The following is a 27,824-nucleotide window of genomic DNA, read 5'->3' on the forward strand; positions in this document are numbered from 1 at the left end:
GGTTCACAATAAACCGGGAACGGAAACGAGAACGAGAACGGAAATAATGTTAAAATGTATCTAAATGTGGGTATTCACAATAGTTAATTGCTCACATTTAAATACATTTATTTTAACAGTATTTCCGCTCTCGTTCTCGTTGTCGTTTCCGTTCCCGGTTTATTGTGAACCAGCCTTAATCAGCCCAAGCGCAACTGCGGATCGGCAGGCAAGCGCCTCAGCCAACTGAGCTACAGCTACACCGGCAGCTAACCTTCGTATTGTTCAAAAAAACATTGCATTACGATTTAGTCTTATACAGTCTTACTAATAAACCGTGTATAGTTTTTATACGAGACTTATGCAGAGTTGAGACAGAAAACGTTACTAATAAACCGTGAATAAGCTATGGACGTATAAACAGGCTGTAACTATACAATGAGAATTGCTTTGCAGCAGTTATATACACAAAACCCTTTGTTTAAGTGTTGTATATAGCGAAAAAATGGCCGCCCTCTAACAGCTGTTTGTATCGACTGTCATTTTATGACGATGGTTACCTTGTAACCACAGAAGAACAAACCAAAGATCATAGAATTATTAGAATAATATTGCTGTAGCTTGTACTCTTTGACCAAAATGTAATGTGGTAATCGATTAGAGCCAGTTGTACTATCGATATTTAACACGCCACACTACAGCGCTCTACCAGATGCAATAGAGAACCTCAGATATTCTATTAATTTTCGTAACGAAGTAATGACGAAACTATGACGTAGATGTGTAACAGTCATACTGTTATACACGACGTATGTAGTGATTATTAGTAAGGAATTTACACACGACTTATAAACGAGCTACTCATTGTATAAGTATAAGACAGTTAAACATCTGTATATAGAGTTTTTATTAGTAAGACTGTAGTGTATTCACGTCAAAAGTTAGTTTAGAATTGTCATCTGTCCGTACACCCGAGATTTCTCCTAAATTATTGGAAGTATTTTGTTTACTTCACCCCTGTGTATTCAGACGCATTCTCCTGGTTTGAGCACTACTACAAATTAGAGTTCGCATTATACACTTTCGTAGTTAAAAATGTTATGTTTTATTTAACGACACTCGCAACTGCAGAGGTTATATCAGCGTCGCCAGTGTGCCGGAATTTTGTCCCGCAGGAGTTCTTTTACATGCCAGTAAATCTACTGACATAAGCCTGTCGCATTTAAGTACACTTAAATCCCATCGACCTGGCCCGGGATTGAACCCGCAACCTTGGGCATAGAAGGCCAGCGCTGTACCAACTCGCAAACCAGGTCGACCCTTTCGTAGTAAAATTCCTAATTGCCAATAGCCTTTCTTGTTCTTTTGCAATTCTGTGCTGCAGTGTTTCCAGGAAATATCTTTCAGAGTCCACACTTGTGGAGTAACGGTCAGCGCGTCTGGCTGCGAAACCAGGTGGCCCGGGTTCGAATCCCGGTCGGGGCAAGTTACCTGGTTGAGGTTTTTTTCCGGGGTTTTTCCTCAACCCAATACGAGCAAATGTTGGGTAACTTTCGGTGCTGGACCCCGGACTCATTTCACCGGCATTATCACCTTCATATCATTCAGACGCTAAATAACCTAGATGTTGATACAGCGTCGTAAAATAACCCAATAAAAAAAATATCTTTCGGAAAATTTTTTGCTGCTGTGATACGTACGAGTACCGGTATATTCTTAATTGAACCAATTTTGTGGTTTGATATTTCATTTTCGTATTCCACGGCTGTTATATTGTAATTATCATATCCTGTTTCAGAATCTCTCCAGCACCCTTACAAAATAATGTTAAAACGTTCCTGACTATTGAAATTTTATTGCAGTTGGTCCTATTTGAAACTATGCACTCTTTTTTTTCACTAAGTAGCAGCAGCAATAATAATAATAATAATAATAATAATAATAATAATAATAATAATAATAATAATAATAATAATAATAATAATAATATAATGTAATATAATATAATATAATATAATATAATATAATATAATATAATATAATATAATTCCACAAATTGTGATTTTATTTCTTTTAGTGTAAGTGAATTTGTACTTTGCTCATGAAATGTCTATTTACTCAGCTCCCGGACGATGTCTATAAGGTAAGCTTTACATTTATTTCGATCAATAATTTATACTAGATGTCTTCCTTTGTAATATAAACCGTTGTAAGGCTATATGGGCCGCGGTCTCAAGACTATACAAAACCCAAATTCGGAAAGAATTAATAAATCTAATGTTATTCAATATAGATTCAGATATTGATGTATCCGCCATCTAGTGGTGGAAGAAAGAATTACTTCAAAAAGTTGAAATTTATATTGGTAGATGGTGACACTGAATGCATATGGCTTTGCTCGTCACTTGATAATATTGCAAAACATATTTTATTCTTACTTATCTGGCTTATTTTAATTACTATATCACAGATAAAGTAAGAAATCACTTAACATCAGTGAACAATACTGATTGTATAATACATATTAATGTCAATTTCATTTTATCGTGGTTCAATAGTATGATATAACAAGTAGTTTTTATCTAAAGTCTAATAAAACATAATCACTTAATCCTCAAACAGTACGAAAAAATACACAAATTGAAGATTAGTTACCTTGATAGTTGACAAGTCTCAGATCAATATGGTCACTCGTCACAATAACAGCACGTTGTCGTGTTTAACCTGAAAAGCGAATTGAGAAATATAGCTTATACTAGCACTTTAGATCGCATCATAACTCTTACGTGCATGTTTTAAGCACGTGCTATAATGCTTTATAATGTAAACAAGTGGGAAGTTTTACTTTAATTTTGGGAAGTTAACAGACGTCGATCTTGCCGACGATTACATTTGAACTATCGATTAATCGAAATACAGCTGTAGTGGTTGCGTCAGTCGTCGCAAGGCCGGCGAGTAGCGTGGTCGTGTGCTGTTGTTTTTCGAGTGTGACATGTGGCCTGTTGACAAAGTTTTCGCGGTAGTTGTGTTAACTTTATAAACACCTGTATGTTGTTCCGTGGCAAGAGTAAACCGTGTGATAATGTGTTTAATAAGAGGAAGATACTGTTTATTCCGACAATTGTAGCCTATTTTCTTAAAACTCAAGGTAAACTTTATTTGTTACTTAACGTAGTTTATTAATATGTATAAGTGATTGTATTTCGTGTGAAATTTCCTTCTGTTTTGTTGTCAGGGTGTATAAATAATGAATTATAAACCTGTCAAGTGAAAGACAACTTATAAACGAAGTTGAAACAGTTCTTTATTTCGTTGTGAGCTACATATTCATAAACTTGTCAGAAGTACACCTTCGTTTAGTTTCGCAAACTCGCAAACAGGTATTCTCACAATCAGTGCAGTACTGGTTAAGCGGTGACGTACGAATGTCAGTCAGTAGTGCTAACAATACTGGCACCGTTTTTTTTGTAACCTTAGCGATACTGTAATCTCTTAGCTGTCGGGCGGAAAAAAAAAAACAATGACTTTGTGTACATTCTATGTGCTGTTAATACGAATTGATACTTCAGTCGAAAATGGACCAGTTGGCATGCGATTTTGAAGGAGTTTTATTTGAGTTGAACGCATTGTTACATATTTTATGGGTGTTGTAAATATTTAGGTACCGATAAACCAGTTCCTTGAACTATGACAAACCTATTGTATATGTTGACCTTGGAGAAATGTGCTGTCTCAACACAAATCCATCAACGCCCCATAATGCTAACTTGTAAGCCCTATTACTGTCTTGAGTTTCGCAGATATCATTGCAATTAGAAACACAAGATAAGGTCGTTTCTTATGGTGATAAAATGCAGGCACATCTCGTTTCTTTCCGGTGCTTGAACTTTGGACAGTGTAGAGCTGTGTTTGACACTTCATACAGGCTCCTGCCCGTCAAGAGTAGAATCACGCCTTGATAAACATCATCTCTCATTCAACCTGTTGTAATTTTTAACGTTTTTCTTCGGTTCCTTTTAAATGTTATAAATACCATAGGTATTCTCAGAACTGTCAGTTGTGTCCCAGATAATTGACACATTTTCCTTTATAAATATAGCAGGATTTGTCAGCAATTGAACTAGACAAGCGGCGTGAGTTGGATTGTTGCAACGGTTCCAGAAGTTTCTGACAAAACATTGGCTAATGCGAGGTACATTTTGGACTTGAATATAATTTGTTGTGATCTATGCTTGTTGTAACCTGTGCTGTGATATTCATAGTTGCGTAACAATCGAGAAGTAATTGAAAAATGAGTTCTATTCAGTCAATACTTAACATAAACACAATAAAACATGTTATAATAACATTTACACAGATTTTAAAAACAAACGTTTTCGCCAATTTTGATTGGCATCTTCAGGTCGTGTAGGTCGAATGGAACATGTTATAAAAAGTGAACACTTGGTATATGACGTTAAAAACCAAAGTTACAACTGTAATATCACTTAAAAACAGAGAATAGAATATAGCAAAAAGCCTCCACGATGTGTGTAGAATCACTGTGTTGAAAGAGGCGTGTGTGAACCAAGGAAACAGCAAAACTATTGTCACACACGCCTCTTTCAACACAGTGATTCTACACACATCGTGGAGGCTTTTTGCTATATTCTATTCTCTGTTTTTAAGTGATATTACAGTTGTAACTTTGGTTTTTAACGTCATATACCAAGTGTTCACTTTTTATAACATGTTCCATTCGACCTACACGACCTGAAGATATCAAAATTGGCGAAAACGTTTTTAAAATCTGTGTAAATGTTATTATAACATGTTTTATTGTGTTTATGTTAAGTATTGACTGAATAGAACTCATTTTTCAATTAACATTGAACTTAACGGAACCAATATGCCTTTGAAATTAATCCAGAAGTAGCTCATCTATAACAATGCGACATGGATTGTTTGTTGAAATTAAATTTTAAAATAGTTTCCGAAGTTATATTTGTTGTTGAATGATAATGTTTAAGAGATCGTATGTGTAATAGTGATAGGCCTATATTCTCAACTCATAACAGGAAGTCTTACTATCAAAGGATGCAAAACCATATTGTGTCATAAACAGTACGGTAATTTGTAAACTGACCAGTATACACATTATTCTGTTACCCCTTGTAGCCATCGGCGTGGCTCAGTTGGTTAAGGCGCTTGCCTGCCGGTCTGAAGTTGCGCTTTGGCGCGGGTTCGATTCCCCCCTCCCCCTCGGGCTGATTTCCTGGTTGGTTTTTCCGAGGCTTTTCCCAACCGTAAGGTGAATGCCAGGTAATCTATGGCCTCATCTCGCCAAATACCATCTCGCTATCACCAATCTCATCGACGCTAAATAACCTAGTCGAAACAGCGTCGTTAAATAACCAAATAAAATAAAATAAATAAAAGTTACCCCTTGTAGTCTTATAGTTTCCAAAATGTTAAATACTCGAATCTTAACTCTGGAATTATTCAAAGTGAAACCATTAATGCGAATTTAAAGAAGACTAAATCTATATTAGTAAGATTGAATGCATTGGCTATTTCTCTCTTTATGTAGTCTTTTTTTTTTCATTCACTTTTATATTAAAACAATAGAATTACTATAAAAAAATAGAACTTCGGGAAAAACTGTTTCAACAATAAGAAATTGCTGTCACAAATGATAGAGACAGATTAAGTGCGTAATGATCTAATATTAGCAATAACTGTACGTACGTAGGCAATATATTTTGTTTTACATCGCTCCTAAATACTGCGAGAGGACTGAAGTTTTTTTTTCCTATTGCGACACCGATAACAAAGTATAAACAATGGTTTTACTTCACGACAATTGCATTGGTGGGCTAAATAGAGTTACTGCGAGTTCTTGTGTAAGAAATATTCTTTGTTATACATTGGATATTTTTTTAAAGCGAACGGTAAGTCACGAAATTTCTGAGAATAAACAATGGTAAAATGCTAAGTAGAGAGGATAAGAAGAGAATATAGCCTACTGCTACGGTCCTGCAAAACAAGCTCTGAATTATAAAGGAATAGAAGTAGAGTTCGAAGTAGACAATGGAAGCGATGGATTCAAATGACAACAGATGAAGCTAGAAATTGAAGAAGAAAAAAAAAGTAATTTAATTGACGAATTAACATAAGGGGCCATAAACTTTTCTCGGACAGCTGTTTACAATATTCAGTTAAAAATAAACATTAATATCAACCGCATTACATTATAGTGAAAGTGCTGTCGTAACGTTACAAACATGCTGCGCCATGAAGGAATGTACGAAGTGACATCATCGTCAGTGTACTCTCCTTATATTACTGTAGATATTTCATACTTGGAATATCCGGCTTACAACAAAGACGTCACCAAATTTATTTGGCTGAAGGTCAGACATCTTAAAATTACTTATTCTTCTCTTTTAAAATATTATAATATTCATAATATAGTTCCTACAATTAAGTTCAACTATCTTTAATTGGAACAAAAGATGTATAGGTCATTCGTTATCTTGTGAAACCAAATGCATCCGTTGCTTACAGTGAGAACCTTAAGGCCCGGTCAAACAGAACGCGGACTGTCGCGCGGTCTAGTCTGGTTCGCGGCGGACTGATAGGGAGTTGTGTTTTTTTCACAGGGTTCGCGGCGGACATCTCGTAGAAAATGGCCGATGAAACGGAAAAATTAATTTAATTTGTGCGGGAATATGCTCATTTATATGATACGCTACATCCAGACTCCACCTCCATCGTCTCTTTTTTTTCAACCAACTCATCGTGGTCAGATAATCCTAGTTATATACATAATCCTTCCAATGAAATTAATTGTACTGACTTGGAGGTAGCTACCACACCTCCGATGTCATTACGTTTTTTGTCACTATTGTTTCTTCTGCAAAAGATTTGTACGAAAACGTACTGCAGCTCGCAAATAAACCGCAATTGTAATTTCGTCTACGAAATAATACTGTTTTCTGAGTCGTGTTTTCTTTTCTATATTCATACTTATTTTTCAGATACAGTTTAAAATACAAACGAACATCTTTTATTTTCCTCAAGCAGATCGCTAGTCTTTCCTTCATTCCAATCGATCTCCTCCAGTTTGTTGTCACTTTCAATATTTTTGGTTCTATAAGGCTATGTAATTCCTCAAACTTTTGTTTAGACATTCGAAAATAGTCGTAAAAACGGTCTTCGAACGAATTCAGTTCATTACACAGTCTGTGAAATTTGCCTAGTTCCCCTCTTTATCATTTATTTCATGCACCCACTTCCTTTTCCGCTTTGATGAACGGCTCAAAGCGAACAAATGAAGGAATTATTCTTCATCTGAGGAGCTGCTGGACATGTTAATTAATCCAGGAGAAAAAACGAAACTGAAAGTACAATTTCAAAGAAATTTAGAAACAAATCGAGAAAATACGATGAGTAGTGCACTTGGCAACATGTTTCCACACTGGTTCGTCCTGCACTGTCCGCGTTCTGTTTGACTTCCTCAGTCCGTGGCGGACTGCGATCCTCCCGTCCGCGCGGACAGTCCACGTTGTTTGACCGGACCTTTATGGTGGCGGTGAGCTAACTATAGCAGCAAATCGAAGCGTAATGAAGGAGGGAAGCTTCGTAGTCCACTTTTTCTTTCCCCTCACGCGCAGGTAGACCTATACTCTTTTATAATTTTACTTTTGTGGGTTATTTTTAAAAACTATTGCCAGAGAACTGGAAATTACCCCTTAACAATGAATTTATTACCAACATTCAGTTTTCTTTCTAATAATTAGGCCTACACACAGCATAGAGAAAGTTTTGTAATGCTGAAAAATCGGATGTCAACGATATAATATTAATAATAAAAAAAAGTGATTTCTGGTATATCATTTGCCTCTTCGTTTGTGTAGTCCATTTTTCAGCTCTTGGATTGACTTCGTACTTAAAATATATAGGCCTATCTACAAGTCAATTTGGGAAAGGAACTGGCCACATTATCACCTGGTCTTTTTTTTACTTGGTTATTTAACGACGCTGTATCAACTACGAGGTTATTTAGCTTCGATGGTATTGGTGATAGCGAGATGGTATTTGGCAAGATGAGGCCGAGGATTCACCATAGATTACCTGGCATTTGCCTTACGGTTGGGGAAAACCTCGGAAAAAACCAATCAAGGTAATCAGCCTAAACGGGAATCGAACCCGCGCCCGAATGTAACTCCAGGCAAGCGCCTTAACCGACAGAGTACGCCGGTGACTGTATCACCTGGTCTAGTTGCCTCATGAGTGATGCCTTATTGGTGTCACTTGTGGGGTTCAGACCTGTCTTCGGACAGTTGACTAAACAAGTCAATTTATCCGGAAAGTTTTCGTTGTGAAATCTATAAATTTCTACTCCGAAAGAAACATGCGATTGTTTCGAACCCGCATGTAAAGATTTCACGTAATAGGGATTTACTCTGACTGTTCTCGCTTGTGATATCATTCTTACTGCTTGCTTTCGTTGGAATTTTATCGGTTTTAAATTAATAGGAGTATCTCTTTGGCTCTTTCATGACTCTATTTGACTGGTAAAACATTATTGCAACGTATCTCCCCCTTTTCAATTAAGACGATTTCATTCGTATATGCCGCTGACAACGAGATAATTATTTCCATCCCCACTCTTATTTCCCTTCAGGGCTTGTCCTCCTCTTCTCCCCTTGTCTGTGTACCACCCTAACATAATCTCATTTTACTGCTTTTCAGCTAGAAATACGAACACAGCAGGGCTTTCGGCACGGCGCGACGCGGCATGATTGGTCGTTAACTGTAGATTTCAAGGTCAATAGTGAGAGCCGATCTTCATTATTCGGTGTCCTAAGCGAAATTTTCTAGACACTCTTGTTATCATTTTGATGGTTCTGTAAAAGCGCTTTATTTATCGTGATCATACTTAATAAATGTGTAGCTTAAAACAGTAAATAAAGGATTGGCCACTGGGATTTTAGTAAACTGTGGGATGCGAACGCAAAAATTGACGAATAGGCCTATATTGTTACGAATTCATTTTCTGTGTTACACAGTTTGAGGAACCATGACAATTTTTTTTTCAGTAAATCAACGGTCATTTTCTGTGGAGACGTTTTCTGGAACCAAACGCTGTGCAGACACAAAGAAGTTTCGTAACTGAGTTTAGAGTTCCAAAGCATGGAAGAATATTCAAATGGAATAGGATTTAAAAATGAGTTAGCAATTTTCGTGTTCATCCTTCCCCATATATATTCCCCTTTAATATAAACGACGTATGCCCTAGTTCAGAACCTATAAATTGTCTTAAATATACCCGGTCACTCAATTAGTCGCAATTTGAAAGGACAGGGACCTCTCAGATTGCAGATTTAGATTTCACGGCGCTTCTTCCGACGGCCTTCACATGCTTTGTCATCGAACAACAGATGACAGCGTCTCGCCATCCTAACGGCAAACACCAGCCATCTCCTCCTCGCCCGTTGCGTGATCACTTGATCAAATCTCAGCCCCCCTCGCGTATGTGGTACCTAAGAGGTTACGTCCAATTTCGGCTTCCCCTTCAAAATTTTCTAGAGCTCCTTCAGTGGAGCAGCGTAATCCGGAGTGAGATTAGTGGCCAACAGGCTTGGAGCTCACATACTTAGTTTTGTACAGCCCCCAACTCCTTGCAAGGACGCGTTTTGCGTACCTTTTAAATTTGTCCTCCCAATTCTCTTTCGATTTTTCGATTTTTTTTCGATTCGTGTTCATGGCAACGTTAATTCACCATTTCGTATCAGTATTATACAGTACGATCTATTCGAACGCCTGATAAAACTGAACGAGTAAACTCTTAATGGTTATCATCGGATGAATAAAATATTTAACATCTTCGTTAAGGCGTTTTTGCGTGATATTAATCTTCTATACTGTACTTCTGATACAGTAGCAGATTTATTCCTTGCTTTCGCAACCTCCGAGCATTCAGTTTCCTTCCCTCTCCACTCCACCTTCGAGCGTGTCTCCAAGCAGTCTTTGGACCATCGCTGTTGTGTTCTGAGTGCCTAACAGGCAATAACTGTGCATGCGTCAAATGCCTCGTCTGAACCTCAAGTGCTTGGGCGCTAGTGTTCCTTCCAAAAGGGCCGGGTTCGGTCCCCGGCTAGGTCGTGATGAATTTGTGGTGGACAAAGCAGACGTTGTAGAGGAGTTTTCTCGGGGTACTCCAGTTTCCGTCCATCATTCCACTAACACTCTTCACCTCCCTTCATTTAATGTCATCTGCAATAGTAAAATTAGACTGAGGTGAAGTCTTGGGTATAGAACAGTTTTCCCTCAGTCGGTCCCCAAAATGCTATATCTAATAATAATAATAATAATAATAATAATAATAATAATAATAATAATAATAATAATAATAATCTATACTAATAATAAATCTGTAGCCGAAATTTTTCTGGTAATTTTCGATTTTCCAAAAATAATTGGTCCTAACATATATAATTAACCACCCTGAAACCGAAAATCGCTTTTTTGAAAATTTTGTTTGTATGTCTGTCTGTCTGTCTGTCTGGATGTTTGTTACCTTTTCACGCGACGATGGCTGAACGGATTTCGATGAAAATTAGAATATAAATTAAGTTCGTTGTAACTTAGATTTTAGGCTATATGGCATTCAAAATACGTTATTTAAAAGGGGGGTTATAAGGGGGCCTGAATTAAATAAATCGAAATATCTCGCTTATAATTGATTTTTGTGAAAAATGTTACATAACAAAAGTTTCTTTAAAAATCATTTCCGATAAGTTTTATTCTTTGAAAAATTTTGATAGGACTGATATTTAATGAGATAAATGAGTTTTAAAATTAAAATAAATGCCATCTAAGGCGGTGTAATGAAATAAAAAAACAAATGACTTCGGGACAAATAAGGGGCCTTGGACAACAACAATCGAAAGCTATGAAACATAGCCTACAGAGAATGTTTGTGTTTTTATGAAGTAATATCGGAAGCTAAATTAACCGATTTGTATAATTAATTATTATTTCACCATTTGAAAGTGTAGTTTCTCTAGATAGACATAATGCTATAATGTTATTACAGTAACTTCTGAGTGAATCGAGGACAGGTAAGATTAAAATAGCTTCTTATGCACGGAAAACTTGATAGGCTATTCTGTATATTCGTTTCCTGTATTTCTTAAAATAATGTTTATGTAAGTTACATCCGTTATCAACACACTTTTATATAATATAATATAATATAATATAATATAATATAATATAATATAATATAATATAATATAATATAATATAATATAATTTAAGTTATTTGAAGGATTCAGAACCATAGTGGGCCAAGCGCCATTTACTGAATACGTAGAAAACAAGGGTTAAAGTTAAGTTATTACCATAATTCAATGGAAACACATAGCAAGTAAAATAAAGTATACACATTAAATCTAAATGATGTCAATGTTCATTAAACTATTGTTACATGTAATAAAAATTAAGAAACATGTTAAAGGAATTGTCATTGCACCAAATGAGTGGTCTCTGGACCAAAATGATCGCATTTTAATTATTTAAATACTATTTAAATTAAGTAACATATTAAACGATCTATCCTTCTATCAAACACGAAAGTTCCCTGGATCAAATGTACTATTTTAATTATGTAATTACTTTATATTTATTTTTAACGGGTGCAGCGGAGCGCACGGGTACGGCTAATAATAATAATAATAATAATAATAATAATAATAATAATAATAATAATAATAATAATAATAATCTGACCATATAATATCTAAGCCTTATTGGACTTATTCCCAATATTTCTCCCTTACCCCACCACGAGAAAAAGTGTGCATTTTTCACGGTATAAAAGTAATCACTCCAGAGGACTAAAGAGATTATTGTAATAAGGCTTTCACTTTTGCTGTTTTTATGAAATATTGCAATTTTAGAATAGGGTAGGTGGTATGTCATCCATTGTTTACACGTCTTCTGAGTACAAACCTTAGGTTTCGCAGAAGAGAAATGGGAATGATATATAATGCAGTTGATGGCTGTGTTACTAATGATTCCTTGTTACATAACGCGTTTGTCATCGCTGACAAGGACTGGAATGAGGTTCGTTGCGGAAATTTCAACACATTGAATCATGTCTCGTAAACAGGAAGCTGTATCGTGCTTTATTCATAAGCTTATTGCCATTTCTCCTTAAATCAGTTGATGTTCATTGTGTGTTGACTTACAATAAAACAGGGTGATATGCTGAATACAAGGTGAATGCTAAACCCGGCACCAAAATGAAACTAGTTATAGAGCATGAGGAGAGATTTGAAAAATCTGAATAAGTTTTTCTTCTAACATTCTCCGTTTTAGAGGAAATCGTTATGTTTCTTTTAATCATTTGGCAACATCACGGCTACTGCAATATTACGTACTAGCCTATATCAAGAGAGGCCTGCACTTCGTACCTCCCCCCCCCCCTCATATATTCAGTCGGTGACACGCGACAGTGAGCTGCGTTGCAGGATTTATTTTAACGATTTTCGCTATTATTAAATTTAAATTGATTACTAAACGGTTTAATTTGCAAAAAAATATATATATATGTAAGACATTAACTGTTCAGATTACTTTTACCTATCAGCTTCTGTATATGAAGAGTTCACTGCAAGAATGATGGATTGGAATACATTTTTCAGGAGAAGCAATTGAAAGTTTGAAATGCTTAGTGCTCAAAGCGTAACTGTGATTTTCCTATCATTACTGGACAGAAAATGTAGTTGTGCGCCGAGCCACTGTGTAACCTGCAACGTGCACAGCACCTATGGAGGAAGGCGGACACCTGAAGGGGAAGTGAAGCAACTGTCTGACTTATTAACGGGTTTTCATTTTCCTTACGTCAAGCAAATATAATTTTATGTTACAAACTAATGTTTAGTACGTGTAACGAAGAAAGGAATGAAGAATAAATGAACACTATCACAACCTAAAATTAACTGTCTTCAGAATGTCTCAGCGATAAAGTTTCAAAATCAGGAATTATGTCACTTACTGCCAGTCGTGGTTGATCACGAAGGTATTTGTCTGTCAGTCGTGATCTAAATTTTGTTTTTACTATTTTAATTGTTGAAAATAATTTTTCACAAACGTGTAGCGAACATGGCTTCAACAGAGCAAGCGAAAGAACGAAGCTTCGGATATTTATTTTTTGGCAAAGATTTGAAAGTTCAACATTTGTCAAGTCCTTACATCTAGCTTTCATTTAACATCACATTGTAAATCAGTGAGTTCAAATTGAAGAGCTAACCGCATTATTCGTACATCTGCTGAAAAAAGGATCGACGTACAGAGATGATGATGATGATGATGATGATGATGATATTATTATTATTAACACCTAAATTTTAATGTTTCATGAGTAACGTGTAGTATAATGTCGTTTTATGTTATACAACCGTTTTCCTCGTAATACTCGTGAACAAATCATACATTTAATATTCTCATCATATTGACAGCGAAAAAATGCGTCCTCCCATCCTATTTGAAACTTTCGTTTTTGTAGAGGTACATGGTTTCGAGAGAGACATATGCCACTCGCAGATCAGAGACAAATACAAATGGAACGGAGTTTGACTCCGTGGGTGAGAGGGTGGGAGTTGGGGAAGGTTAGAAGCAAGAGAAATGCATAGCTCTCACTGCGAGCCACAATGTCCTCGCGAGTCGCATTCACGCCACGGCTGCTCTATGTACATTCTATATGTCTTAAGCTAGGCATTTACAATCTTTGTTCATTTTCGACAAAAAAATGACATCCCTCATTCTTGCAGTGGACTCTTCATATAAATATATATACATATATATACATATATATATATATATATATATATATATATATATATATATATATATATATACTGTATATACTCGTATATGGACCATTTCTCTCGGGCCGTTACCGCAATAGAGCGCTGAAACCATTGGGCAAGACTATTTTTTTTCCTGCTTAACGGTGCTTGATCAAAGGAAATGTGTAATAAAAGTTTCGTTATATCCTAGATCATGAATGTATGATAGGTCATCGCTATGTTAAAATAGTTTGCACTTTGAAGAGAACAACCGCCAGGATCGCCACCCGTCCGCCGTAAACGAACACGAACACGAGATGGCAGTACAGTCGCTAATGCAATTCAAATGGGAATTATGACATGACTCCTTATGTAACAACTAGATGGCAGCGTAGTAAACCTGACAAGAGTTGTTAACGTCAAAGCCTATAAGGCCGACCTATCTGGGGTATATATGATCTAGGGTTATATTTAACATATAGAATGACCTCTTAAAATTTTTGTGCATCGGTCTCCTTCCACTCTGTATAGCTTAAGTAAAATCGTGGTGAAAATTTTATCGTCAGAAGTAAAACAAAAGTCAGTTTACTAGTAATGTGGTCTTAAATCAAATAATTTTGTATTGTGAATCAATAGCTAAGCGTGAAATCAAGACCAAGGCACGCAGTATACAATTATTTTAATTTTTTCTCAAGAAAGTGGGCATGGTTAGACATTATATCTTACTTTATTATTACTATTATTACTTACTTACTGGCTTTTAAGGAACCCGGAGGTTCATTGCCGCCCTCACATAAGCCCGCCATTGGTCCCTATCCTGAGCAAGATTAATTCAGTCTCTATCATATCCCACCTCCCTCAAATCCATTTTAATATTATCTTCCCATCTACGTCTCGGCCTCCCTAAAGGTCTTTTCTCCTCTGGCCTCCCAACTAACACACTATATGCATTTCTGGATTCGCCCATACGTGCTACATGCCATGCCCATCTCAAGCGTCTGGATTTAATGTTCCTAATTATGTCGGGTGAAGGATATAATGCGTGCAGCTCTGCGTTGTATAACTTTCTCCATTCTCCTGTAACTTCATCCCTTTTAGCCCCAAATATTTTCCTAAGAACCTTATTCTCAAAAACCCTCAATCTCTGTTCCTCTCTCAAAGTGAGAATCCAAGTTTCACAGCCATACAGAAGAACCGGTAATATAACTGTTTTATAAATTCTAACTTTCAGACTTTTTGACAACAGACTAGATGACAAAAGCTTCTCAACCGAATAATAACAGGCATTTCCCATATTTATCCTGCGTTTAATTTTCTTCCGAGTGTCATTTATATTTGTTACTGTTGCTCCAAGATATTTTGAATTTTTCCACCTCTTCGAAGGATAAATCTCCAACTTTTATAGTTCCATTTCGTACAATATTCTGATCACGAGACATAATCATATACTTAGTCTTTTCGGGATTTACTTCCAACCCTATCTCTTTACTTGTTTCAAGTAGAATTTTTGCGTTTTTCCTAATCGTTTGAGGAATTATTACTATTATTATTATTATTATTATTATTATTATTACTATTATTATTATTCATATTATTATTATTCATATTATTATTCATATTATTATTGTTGTTATTATTATTATTATTATTATTATTATTATTATTATTATTATTATTATTATTATTATACAGAATAAAATTCTAGTCTTTAACTTTCAAAATGTAATTCGGCAAAATGTAATTCTGTGGACCTACCAATATAATTTAATAGTTAATTTAGGCACTTATATGTCCCGAGAAAATATAATTTGCTTTTCCTCGAAGTTCATATGTCGGATAGGTTTTAATTCAAGTTTTCTTAAAGACACACTGACACGCCTCGTTACAGTCACCTATTTTCACATTAAATAAAACAACAAAATACAGCTTTATCTTCTCACTGATCTGCACTAAACTTGAGCATTTCACGTATCACGAAATCATGCTACACTCTACACTGAAAGCTAAATTATGAAAGGTACGCATCTTTGAACTATGAATAAACTGTGTCGATTTGTCTGTTGTGCTGAAAAATATTTTTGTTGGAACAACCATAAAAATAAACGGTCACGCTAACAGAAAACTTTGTCAAGTCCATCTCTACCGTACACCATGCAGCCTTACACTCTGTTTTTATGGCACCCAAGCTGACTGATATTTCATTCTATAACATCTGTTCTCTGATTGGCGCTTTCCTGAGATCTGTGAACAGTAATATACCCCAAGGCATTTTTGTGGAACGCTGTATACAGGGCATATAATTGCAGGCAATCTAACTTTATTAGATTTAAACTAAGTACAGCAGTATTTATGGAATGAAATTTAAATTTACGGGAGGGGGCACTATGGCCCAGCACTGCGACCTGTTACGATCAAGCCTCAAGCGAGATGCATTCCCAAACTCACTACACTAAGGTTCGCTGTGTACCCAGGTTTCGAGCAGGCAACCCCCCTCATCCCTAGGCTGGCGATCGGGGAATGCTATAGAATTATGATGAAATAGAGAAATGGTGACAGTTATGATGAAATAGAGAAATGATGACAATGATGTAGATGCCTAATCTGGGGAAAAACGGGAGAACCCCGAGAAAAACCCCAACTGGGACTTTGTCCTCCACAAGTGTGTGTATGAATTTTTCAATGTAAAGTCCTAGACCTGGATGTGGTTCAGTTCCCTCTCGCGGTCAATTTCCACAGCCCAATTCCCTCCCGGTCGACTAAAATCCTAATATTCCCATTTCTTCCCGACTAAATTTTATTTAGAAGTACATATAGCCTCCTTCCCTCCTGATTACTGTACACAGAGTAATATTATTTTGTTGTACGTACTGTGATTGATTTTTTTCTGCATGCGCTGTTCATTTCTAGCGCGATAGTTCTGGGCTGCTCTTCCCGCCTGACTGTACTGTACGGGGAGTAACATTATTTTGTGAAGGCACTGTGTTTGATTTTGTTTCTGCATGCGCTGTTCACTTCTAGCGCAATAGTTCTGTGCTTGTTTTGTAAGTAGTATTCATATGTAGTATAACAGTTACGTGGTTGTATTGGGTTAGTTACTAAGTGCGATCGAGAAGTCTCTCCGCAGTGCTTGTGTAGCTGAGAATCCACTAGGCAGAGAATTCAAGTGTATTTGACAGAGAACAAGTGACAGCACTAGCTGCTAAGCATATGATGGACTGGGATTGTGAGGTGGTCAAACCGGAGTGAATCGGGGAGTGCCAACTTTTTACATGGTGTGTTCTAGGGTTACTAGAACTAATAGAGCTGCGGAGGAACTTTTTCGATCGCAGTGTACTATGACTGAGGTAACGAAAATTTTAAGTGAGAAAGGAAAGGATTTAATTTTGTATAATGGATTTAAATTCAGTTTTCAGAAGACATTGAAGGACGGTGTACAAAGATGAACATGCATTAACAAAACGTGTAACTGTTTTATTAAAACTGATTCAAATACTGAAATAAAGTTGAACGAAATATTAAGCATAACCATGATATCCTGAACCGAGATATACTGTAACTGTGTAGACGTAAAGCCGCGGATATTAATTTGAACTTACGCTAGTCCGCAGTCTGTAAGTGAGACGGGAAGTTGTGTTTCCGTTTCAGGTGGGGGGGGTTGAGGAAATCGACCCACAACCCCCCGTGAAGTTGATTTCAGATGGGCGGGAATAGACCTGTACTTTTTTTTCGGGAGGGAATCGGGCAGCTCCGCCAAACCTGACCGGGATTCGAACTCGGGCCGCCTGCGTGACAGGCCGAAGGTCTGACCACTCGACCACCGCAGGAGTCAGCAATATTTAACATTTGCGCGGAAAATAGAACGATAATAATAATAATAATATTAATAATTTGAATTATAAAGAGAGTTTTTAAAATTAACAGAATATGCAGTACATACGTGGCATGCTCTGAATATTCGCCATTGTGTACCAATACTCCGCGTGCCTAGTATGAGATACAAAAATAATCCACAGCTATAATTAGCATGCATTAAATCAAAAGAATTTCATTTCAGAGGCAAATTAATTTTTTAGATTTATGATATTATCTAGAGCCAAAACATTAATTTTAATGGCATGAATGGACGGAGAATTTTCTTTCTCTGTAGAATACTGTAATAACTTTTTCTTGTACAATAATTAGGAGAGCTAATATTTCAGTATATAAATTTCAGCATTGAAATCCCTATGGTGCCTTTCCAATTCACCACACAGTATATCTAATTAAACGTTTAATTTTACGTCAGATATTTTCGTAGTATGTGCACGTTTCCCTGTAGAGCTGCGTTTTTCAATTCTACGAATCTGTGCTTCCCGTGGATAGCTTTCAGATATCTTGTAGCGAATATGATATATTCTCAGTAGAGTCCGTACTTAGTGATGTGATCTTTGTTTCTGTGTTCCACTTGCTTTGCACTTTAATCGTCGGTTTCTTTTATTACAAGACCATATTATGATCTTCCTTTCTTGTAACTTTTCTGTCTGGTGGCATTGGAACTTGTTAAAAGAGAACATTTTACTCTGTTTCATATTATTACGGTGTTAGGCGTGTTGGAGCCATGGCTGTAATTATTTGTAGGTTCTTTCCAAATTACTGTAGGCCTACCCTGTCCATTTTCATTTCTTCTTACGTGAGTTGTTTACGTTCATACCATTATTACACATCGTCATCATCATCATCATCATCATCATCATCATCATCATCATCATCATCATCATCATCATCATCATCATCATCATCATCATCATCATCAGAACCTGTATTTATGTCAACATGAATGATACCATGGAAACCAAAAGATGAAGCTGTAAAGTATCTTGGAGTGCACTTAGATCGCCGTCTATCATGGAAACATCATATCAGCAACAAACTTAAATTGGCCATCTCAAGACTCACTAAATTATATCCCCTTCTCAACAAGAAATCACCTCTAAAGCTACAAATAGCATGCTACTCTACTCATCTCTATCACGAACTCTACTGCTTTACGCCTGTCCTATTTGGGGAGGAGCTTCAATAAGTGAAATTAAACTCATCCAGTCATTTCGAAATAAAGTCCTACGAATTTCATTCAATTCTTCTTGGTTTGTCCTTAACAGCCAACTACACAGAGAAACTGGTATTGACACAATCAAACAATTTATTCATTCACAAGCTAAGAAGTTCTTCAACAACCTAGAAAATGTTTCAGGCACCGTCCACTATTCTTTCGGAAGAAAATCCGCATTTCCCACCAGAATTAAGAGCCGAATTCCAATGAACCTAATATTATAATCAAAATGTATTTTCACACCAACATATGTATATCATTTATAATTTTTTTGTTCACTGAACAGCCCAATCTAGGCTGCCCACAATTTAGCGTCACGCATTGTTCTTTTATTTCATTTAGAAATGGTCTGTGTAGAGCTAAATGCGCTGATCGATCAATAAATTATATTATTATATAATAAAAATATAGAACACTTGATTACAGACTAGTAAACCAAACATTGTAAATATCCCGTGATGTCCCTTTGATAAAACACGAGTTGTAATTTTTTTTGTAAATAAAAAACTTAAATATTTTACAAGTATATAAAATATTTTACAAGTATGCAAAAACTAAGTCTATACATTAAATGGATCGAATTCACTATTGTGCAATTTGACAATTTTAATGCATCTAGAGGCAGGATAAGGGAGTTAGAATTTATATTGTAGAAAAGATTGAGAGCTCTCATACCTTTCATAGGAACACGAAAGCTAATGTTGTAGGTTTTATCACCTTTAAGGACCTTGAATAAAAGTAGAAAATAGAGTTCCTGGCGTCTGGAATATCTATACACTTCGACAATTAAAACAATCACAACTTTTCTTGTATCTATTTCTGAAGTCACTGGGTAGAAATAGATTATATTCCATATCGTTGGCTTACTTTCAAAACATCGTAACTGCATCTGAGGAACTTGTATTAGCGAGGAAAATAACTTCTTATTCTTTTTATGTCTCAGCTAACAACTGTTATGCATTTGTTATTAAGAGAATATAGAAACATTTGCACACTCACGGCTAAGTGGAAGAGAAGCCCTGATGGCCTTAACTTCTCCAGAATAAATAAATAGGTATTATTAAATATATTTTGAAAATAGGTCTATACACAGATTTCGACATTGGATTTACGAAGTTTTAAAAGTAAACCGATGATATAAGATACGAATTTGCTTTGAATAATTTCTAATTTTAGTAGTAATAGTAATGTAATAGTAATATTTATTATTGTTATTATTATTATTATTATTATTATTATTATTATTATTATTATTATTAAGTTACACAGCGCAGAACTGCACGCATTGTACTCTTCACCTGACATAATTAGGAACATTAAATATAGACGTTTGAGATGGGCAGCGCATGTAGCACGTATGGACGAATCCAGAAATGCATATAAGTGTTAGTTGGAAGGCCGGAGGGGAAAAGACCTTTGAGGAGGCCGAGACGTAGATGGGAGGATAATATTAAAATGGATTTGAGGGATGTGGGATATGATGATAGAGACTGGGTTAATCTTGCACAGGATAGGGACCGATGGCGGGCTTATGTGAAGGCGGCAATGAACCTGCAGGTTCTTTAAAAGCCATAAGGAAGTAAGTAATTACTATTATTACGACAGTGATTTTTATTATATTTTACTATTCGAATCAATACAACGTGACGTGATGGTCTGGAATTAGATATCAAGGTTGTCTACCTCCAGAGCCAAAGGCTCATGTCGTAGAAATATTTGATCTGTTACTTTTATTTCTTCAGTATAAGTCTTATTATTATACATTGTTGTTATGAATAGAGAGATCGGATTATTCTTAAATAAAGTTGTTTGTAACGAAAGAAAGTGAAGTTTACTATTATTGTAAAAGCGTTAGTTTTAATTTTAACATTTTTATGACTAAATTAATGTAAATTAATATCGACAGTTGTGTTCAGGCACTAATAACATATTTGTAATCGCGAGGTAATAGATCACATGTGTTTTTCTTATACTAAGAATAGAACAGCTGTGTGAAGTGGTTCCAGAAGGCTTGCAATGTTGTGGCGGTGATCTGTTGTTTATTTTCGGCAGTCAGAAATTTTCCGTGCGGGTGTTTATGTTTGAAAGTTCCATGAATACTGTGAAAATATCTACCGTACGTAAAGTAATAATGTTTTATTGAAACTTTGCATATGCACAACTATGAAATATGCTTTTCATAATCGTCTTATTGTAATAGCTTCCAGTCTTGAGATAGAGCACGGGAACTCTTCCTTCCTGCGCTCTGTATGTCTTCGTGATATGGAAGAAATTCATTTTACCTCATGTTTTCTCAGTTTGAAATTTTTTTAAACAGACTAGACATTGTAGTGGCTGGAGTTTTAATTTCTCTTGTACGTGAGTGTTTAAAATCTTTCCGTACTTCATCTTTCCCTCTGGATTGTTAGTACGTATATTACATTGAAGGCATGATAAGTGCAATATAACAGAATGGAGGGAAATGTTATGGGATCAACTTTTATATTCCTGTGTCGTAGAAATCTGCCGCTTTGGATCGGAACTAGTGTGTGACAGTCGTCTGCACCTCTATGTTGGTTCCATAGAATGACAAATGTCTCAATTCCGGTGGGGGATTATGTTGAAAGATAGCTCAACAATTCTTTGGTCGGCGGGAAAAGGCACATAAGAAAAAAAAGTCGATTTTTCTGTTGTACCTAATCGAATGTCTAATATTTTTTCTAATTTTTGAAATAATAAATTTTCTTGTATTTTAAATTGAAAAGGGTCTTACTTTAACATACATGAATTTCATTATTATACTTATATTCAGTTAAGAGTAGATTAAAAAGAAAGTCTCTCCTAAAAAATTATTATTTTTTGACTTGTGTGCCTTTTCCCGCCGACCAAAGAATTGCTATATCTGTTCCAATAAATCTTTCTATGAAATTATGTGTTCTTTCTGTAAACAGCCCCAGGGGAACTTACTTTCAGGACAGCCCTTCTAATCGCGCTCGAGTGGCCAAAATTTGTATAAGTACTTCTTTTGACATTATTAACATAGTGGAAGAAAAAAAATAACTCTGCACCCATGAGAAGGTTTGCTTGTTACACTTCATTTCTAGAAATAATTGTACATGGCAGTAAATTTAGTAGCACTTGCCAACGCATGGAAATACCCCTTCTTGTAGCAGTAAGGGAAAAAACATGTAACAGAAGCTGTCTGCTGCACACTCCGCTATGCAAAACGGTCTATAATCTTTTCGCTGTAAGAAAAGTCCTAATGTAAACAATAGCACGTGACTGAAGTGAGGCTTCATTGGCCGCTGTTTGGCGCCATAGATTCTCAGTACGTGTTCCCGCCTACTGTTGTACATTCTGTTTCATGTTAAACAATTCCCGTTACTCGTCAACCTCACTACTATGCATTCATTTGTTTAGGAAACATTTACTGTATAATTACTACAATTAAATTATTTTTAAGTTTTATGTCTTCACAATGGACAGTTGAGGATACAGAAGCCATACTTCAATACTAGCTTACGTGAACAACACTACGAGCCTGATACAAGAACAGACTACCTCGGTATTACTGTTGGTATTCATCCGCGTTCATAGTACGTAACAAAATATAAAAGTATCTTTTCTTTTACATAGCGTTTTACACATGAGTGAAGTTTAATGTTTCATCGTATTTAACTAGAATTCAATTTTTTATTTTCAAATAATACAAGATTGTGGTTTCCAAATACGAACTATATTTTCCTGCGTCATGTGAGTGTTTCGACTGGGAGCCAATCACGGGTATGACAGCAAAGTGCTTATGTTTACATTAGGATTTTTCTTACAGCGAAAACACTATAGATGTCACGGTGTTCAAGCCTGGTGGTGTAGCATACGTATATAATTCGGAGTGTTCACAAATATCCGTTACTTAAATTCATTTATTAATAATTAAAGTATTATCCTACTCTTAAACCGTAAAGGTCACGGAACATTACGCAGAATATTTGTTGGAACTGAGAGCTCTAATGTAAAGACGTTTATGAAATAGGTATTAATTTTTAATGTGTTTAAAACCTAATGGGATCAAAAATTACTCTGTTAAATAATTATTTCTAGGAAATATAAGCTCCAAGGAACAAAATGGTAGAGAACTTTTCCATTCATACTATAGCAAGAACTCGTCCCTTGAATACCTTCCACCACCGTATATATACAGTATATGAGCCGTTCAGAGCAGAAGTGGTGTAAGTCAATTTTTACTTACACCACTTTTACTCTGAACGGCTTATATAAACTAGGCTAATGATTCGGTCGTTATTATACAAATTTAAATGACATGAATATATATTTTGCCTGTAAATGTATATACGAAGAACAGATAGATTGAGAGAGAGAGAGAGAGAGAGAGAGAGAGAGAGAGAGAGCGAGCGAGAAAGTAGGAATTGTATTTTGTATATTATTTATTTGAGCCGTTCGGAGCAAAAGTGGTGTAAGTCAAAATTGACTTACACCACTTCTGCTCTGAATGGCTCATATGTTACATCAATTTCGAATATTTCATTCTTTATTTTTCACAATTTTGTCCATCCCTTGCCTGCTCTTAAAAACCCCAGTTCTGCAGCTTGGATTTTATGTTTCTTTCCCTCTTGTGTCTACCCGTGTGTCTGACCTACATATAAAAAACCGGTTGTTTTCGAACTCATATTAAATTTCTCTTTATACTTTTCTCTCCAGAAACTTTTTTGTATTATACCACAGATTTATTGAAGTGTACACTTATTGCTTTTGTTGTTGTTAAATCTGTACGTTAGGTCACATGCTGTGCAGTTAAAGTACGAAAACTTTTCTAGGATGTATTTCATTGATAATTATTTTTACTTTTATTATTTTTTTTTCAAGAATTGCCGTGGCTAGAGGCTTATTGGAAAATTTGGAGTGAAAATGTGACCTCACACGCCTTCCTCTGTTATTCCATTAGTAAGTAGATACATCCAAGACATCTCTCCGTTACGTTACTTTTGGAATATGAGTGGTTAAGTGTGATACATGAAAAAAATGAGACGTGAAAATGATTTTATTGCAATTTTCTCAATAAAACAATTCCTCTGTGATGTTGCGGATGTTGTATTTTGTACTTTATTTTGTTGAACTTGTATTTAGAAGATATATAAAAATTAAATATTTAGAATTTATACAATTTCGGTTGTACTAACACTTCTCAATGAAACCGAAAACGACTAGAAACTCAGCAAAGACGACAAATTGGCGCAGCAGAAAGGAAGCTGCTGAAATCCTTAGTGTGCTTATTGTAAGTCACTAGGCCTATACGAATAATGAAAATATTCGAATGACATATATACATATACAAGAAACCATTTACAATAAAATTGTAGATGAAAATGCTATACCTATTTACAGAGAATAGAGCAAAGCTGTAAAACTTAAAAGCAATTTTAACACCAATCCGTCCACACCTGTGGAGTAACGGTTAGCGCGTCTAGCCGCGAAACCAGGTGGCCCGGGTTCGATTCCCGGTCGGGGCAAGTTACCTCGTTGAGGTTTTTTCCGCGGTTTTCCCTCAACCCAAAATGAGCAAATGCTGGGTAACTTTCGGTGTTTGACCCTGGACTCATTTCACCGGCATTATCACCTTCATCTCATTCAGATGCTAAATAACCTAAGATGTTGATAAAGCATCGTAAAATAACATACTAAAAACACCAATCCGTAAGAAACAGAAGAGTGGGGAGGCCAAAGAAACTGACGGTAACAAGTTTGAACCTTTCAAGAAGGAACTAACTGTAGAATCTAAACCTCAATATTTGTTGAAGTTGCTAATTTACGCAAATAACTAAATGAACTGAACGCGGGGAATTACAACTAAATCTGCCAGTACTGTATGTATAAATAACTCATAAGAATATGTATACACGTATCTCAGTGTATCTTTTAATGTAGGTACTAATAAGTTTTGCATAATCCGATAACGTTTTCCTCCTGCTGAGAAAAGAGAAAAGAAATAGTATTTCCGTCTAGCGGAAATGATGATTCTTTTTTCCGCCAGACCTAAATATGAAAACGCTGTATTTAGCGGAAAATAAGCTAAATTAGAATGGAAGGATGTAGTGTAGTGGTTAGCCTTTTTTTGTCATAAAGCTTCTAGTGTTTCTTCATATTTACTCGTAATGGGTGAATAAAAGAATTCCAACAGATTGAACAAATAATAATAATAATAATAATAATAATAATAATAATAATAATAATAATAATAATCACCATCATTGTCATTAAGCCTATACTAAACTCGTAGTCTATTATGGCTTCATCGATCCAACTCTTCCGCGATTCCTCCATTTCTTCCATAGGCCTATAGTTCATATTATCATGATTTATAAGAAATTCGGTGTTACATAATTCATTTTAAATGTGTCTTTTATTTTAATTTATATTTATTGATTTTCATTCAAGACAGAAATTTACTTGAAGCAAGTAAAGAGATAGGTTTGGAAGTAGATCCCGAAAAGACAAAGTATATGATTATGTCTCGTCACGAGAATATTGTACGAAATGGAAATATAAAAATTGGAAATTTATCTTTTGAAGAGGTGGAAAAATTCAAATACCTGGGAGCAACAGCAATAAATATAAATGATACTCGGGAGGAAATTAAACAGAATGAATATGGGAAATGCGTGTTATTATTCGGTTGAGAAGCTTTTATCATTCAGTCTGCTCTCAAAAAATCTGAAAGTTAGAATTTATAAAACAGTTATATTACCGGTTGTTCTTTATGGAATTATGTCGTGTAGTTTAGAAATTATAGGCGCTAAAAAATTCGCCTGAAAATGTGTTTGTCGACATCCTGGGCTGGCACCCTCGTACTGGACCGAACTTGTAGACGTATTTACGTAAAAAAATTAGTCTGTTTCTCGTCCACGTTAAATGTTGACGCTGCAATCGCAATGAAATCGCAAAGAAAGAAGGGGAAATAGAAGAAGAAATAACCGACTAAAAAAATAAGATTAAGATGAAATTGGTGGTAGTTTTACGTCGATTAGATTTTGAACTCTTGTTTATTAAGAAAAGTGATGAAATTGTGTCAGGAAAGTTATCCCTTCCTTCAAGATTTCTTGATAGAAGAGTGTAATAATTAGTGCTCTCTCGGCCACTAAATAGCTACCTCCGAGAATTGTTGTTACGTCATGCGGCAGTTAATGTTCGGCATTCTGTTTCAACGGCGGATACATACTTCATTACCTGTTACCGATGGGAAATATTGATGACCGAGGACACGGATGTCATCTAACGTCTAACCCACCGCTCATTCTGATCATTGTGATGAATCGGTGTGGAACAAGTGGTGGCGATTACGGCTACAAATCCAGGAACTTTGTTTCTGAATTTCGGATGTGGAGATTTATCAGCATATAGGATCCAAATTAATTCCTTTTCTCTAGTACAGCGTTTCTCAAACTATGGTCCGCGGACCACCTGTGGTCCTCGAAGTCTGTCCTTGTGGTCCTTCAATAAAGACAAAAGAAAAAATAAAATTCAAACGAATTGCGTATCACACTATAGCTTAAAATCTCAGGGTTTGGAAATGACACATGGCAATCGAATTTCACTTTTTCTCCCAGTACTGCATTTTATGAAATGTATTACCCTATCCGTCTATCGATTTTCCACTCTACTCTCAGCAACAAAAGAGGGATTTAAAGCACTATATACGCGGTGTTTCTCGACAGCTCTTCCCTGCACATCTGGCGCCGCAGCTGTAACCCAGCCAGGGACCACCCGAATTCATAACAGAGGACCAAAGTACCGAACCTTAATTCAATTTTATTGGTATTAAAATATACTACGAAAATGATAAATTTGCTTTCGAAGGGAACAAGAGTAATGTGGTCCGCGGAACTGTTCTGACTTTAAAAAGTGGTCTCCACTTCAAAAAAGTTTGAGAAACGCTGCTCTAGTATATAATAACATTTATGTAATGGATTTCCATACATAAAGATGATCAGGATCATTGTCCATCGAATGATTGGATGACATGTAATCTAAAAGTTGAAAAGGTAAAATTTACGACGCCTGTTGAATGACTTCGTGTAAACAATGGAATCAACAGAACGTGTCTCAGTCACGCAACCCGACGATCTGCTTTGTGCAAACCTTCATTAGTGTAGCCTTTATAGTACAATCTAGATAGCAGTGCTATTCTGTTTCATATCCCGAAAATTGATCTTTTCCTGTGGTACATGTAACGACTCAAAACGTAGCTCTGGTCCAGCCGTGCAGTAGTTCAGTCAGGTGTGGCTTCTCATTCAAGGGGGCCAGAAGTGTGATCCGTGCCAGGTTTTGAAACATTATGACAAAAAAAAAATCATCCAAGACATAGCAGAAAGTTTTATGCGTGAATAGGCCTAAGTCTCACTGGGTGGGATGTTGAATCCGTTGATTATACGCCTGTTCCCATTCACGCTGCATATGTCTCGACATTGTGAATTTCACGTTTCACTCAACTTCACTCGCGAGTTTCTCTAATTTAACTTGTCAGCTGCTGATTGTTGCTCAATTAAGATTGTAGACTGATTCGTGACGAATCATTTGACACCACTGCGAACTTTCTATCGCTTAACATTCTCCAATTACACTGCCTTGGGTGCCGCTCAATCCTCCGCTTCGTGCAACTTTCTCCCTCCCACGTATCGCTAGATGACGTCACCCGCTCGAACTCAAGGTCACGTTGGATACATCGATTCTTCATGTGTCGATTGCCATTGGCTTCATTGGAATATGTCGTGCGGTTTAGAAATTAACCGCGATAAAACTGGTCGCCTAGGCACTGGACTTTATTAAATTTGTTCTGTAATGGAGAACATTTGAAGATTTGGATATTTGAAACTGTGTAAGCTTACGTCTTTCGCCGCCCCGTGGTGAAAAAATAAAACGAC

General features: G+C 36.0%; 2 protein-coding genes across 4 annotated transcripts in view; one reads left to right on the plus strand and one right to left on the minus strand.

Moving 5' to 3' along the window:
• LOC138692627 (5-formyltetrahydrofolate cyclo-ligase-like) overlaps positions 1-2,902 on the minus strand; it is a 42,425-nt gene extending 39,523 nt beyond the window's left edge. Inside the window, exons 1-2 of one of the 3 annotated variants that reach the window (XM_069815679.1) lie at positions 2,825-2,902; positions 2,635-2,703 (exon numbers count right to left, since the gene is read on the minus strand). The gene's annotated coding sequence lies outside the window, so the exon portion shown is untranslated. The other 2 variants (XM_069815680.1, XM_069815678.1) reach the window with 2 other exon arrangements.
• The window catches only part of Trpm (transient receptor potential cation channel, subfamily M), a 774,810-nt gene continuing 749,850 nt past the window's right edge, over positions 2,865-27,824 (plus strand). Inside the window, exon 1 of the mRNA XM_069815677.1 lies at positions 2,865-3,127. The gene's annotated coding sequence lies outside the window, so the exon portion shown is untranslated. The remainder of the gene's footprint in view (positions 3,128-27,824) is intronic.

Source organism: Periplaneta americana, chromosome 17, assembly GCF_040183065.1.
Source record: "Periplaneta americana isolate PAMFEO1 chromosome 17, P.americana_PAMFEO1_priV1, whole genome shotgun sequence".
Taxonomy (NCBI): Eukaryota; Metazoa; Arthropoda; class Insecta; order Blattodea; family Blattidae; genus Periplaneta; species Periplaneta americana.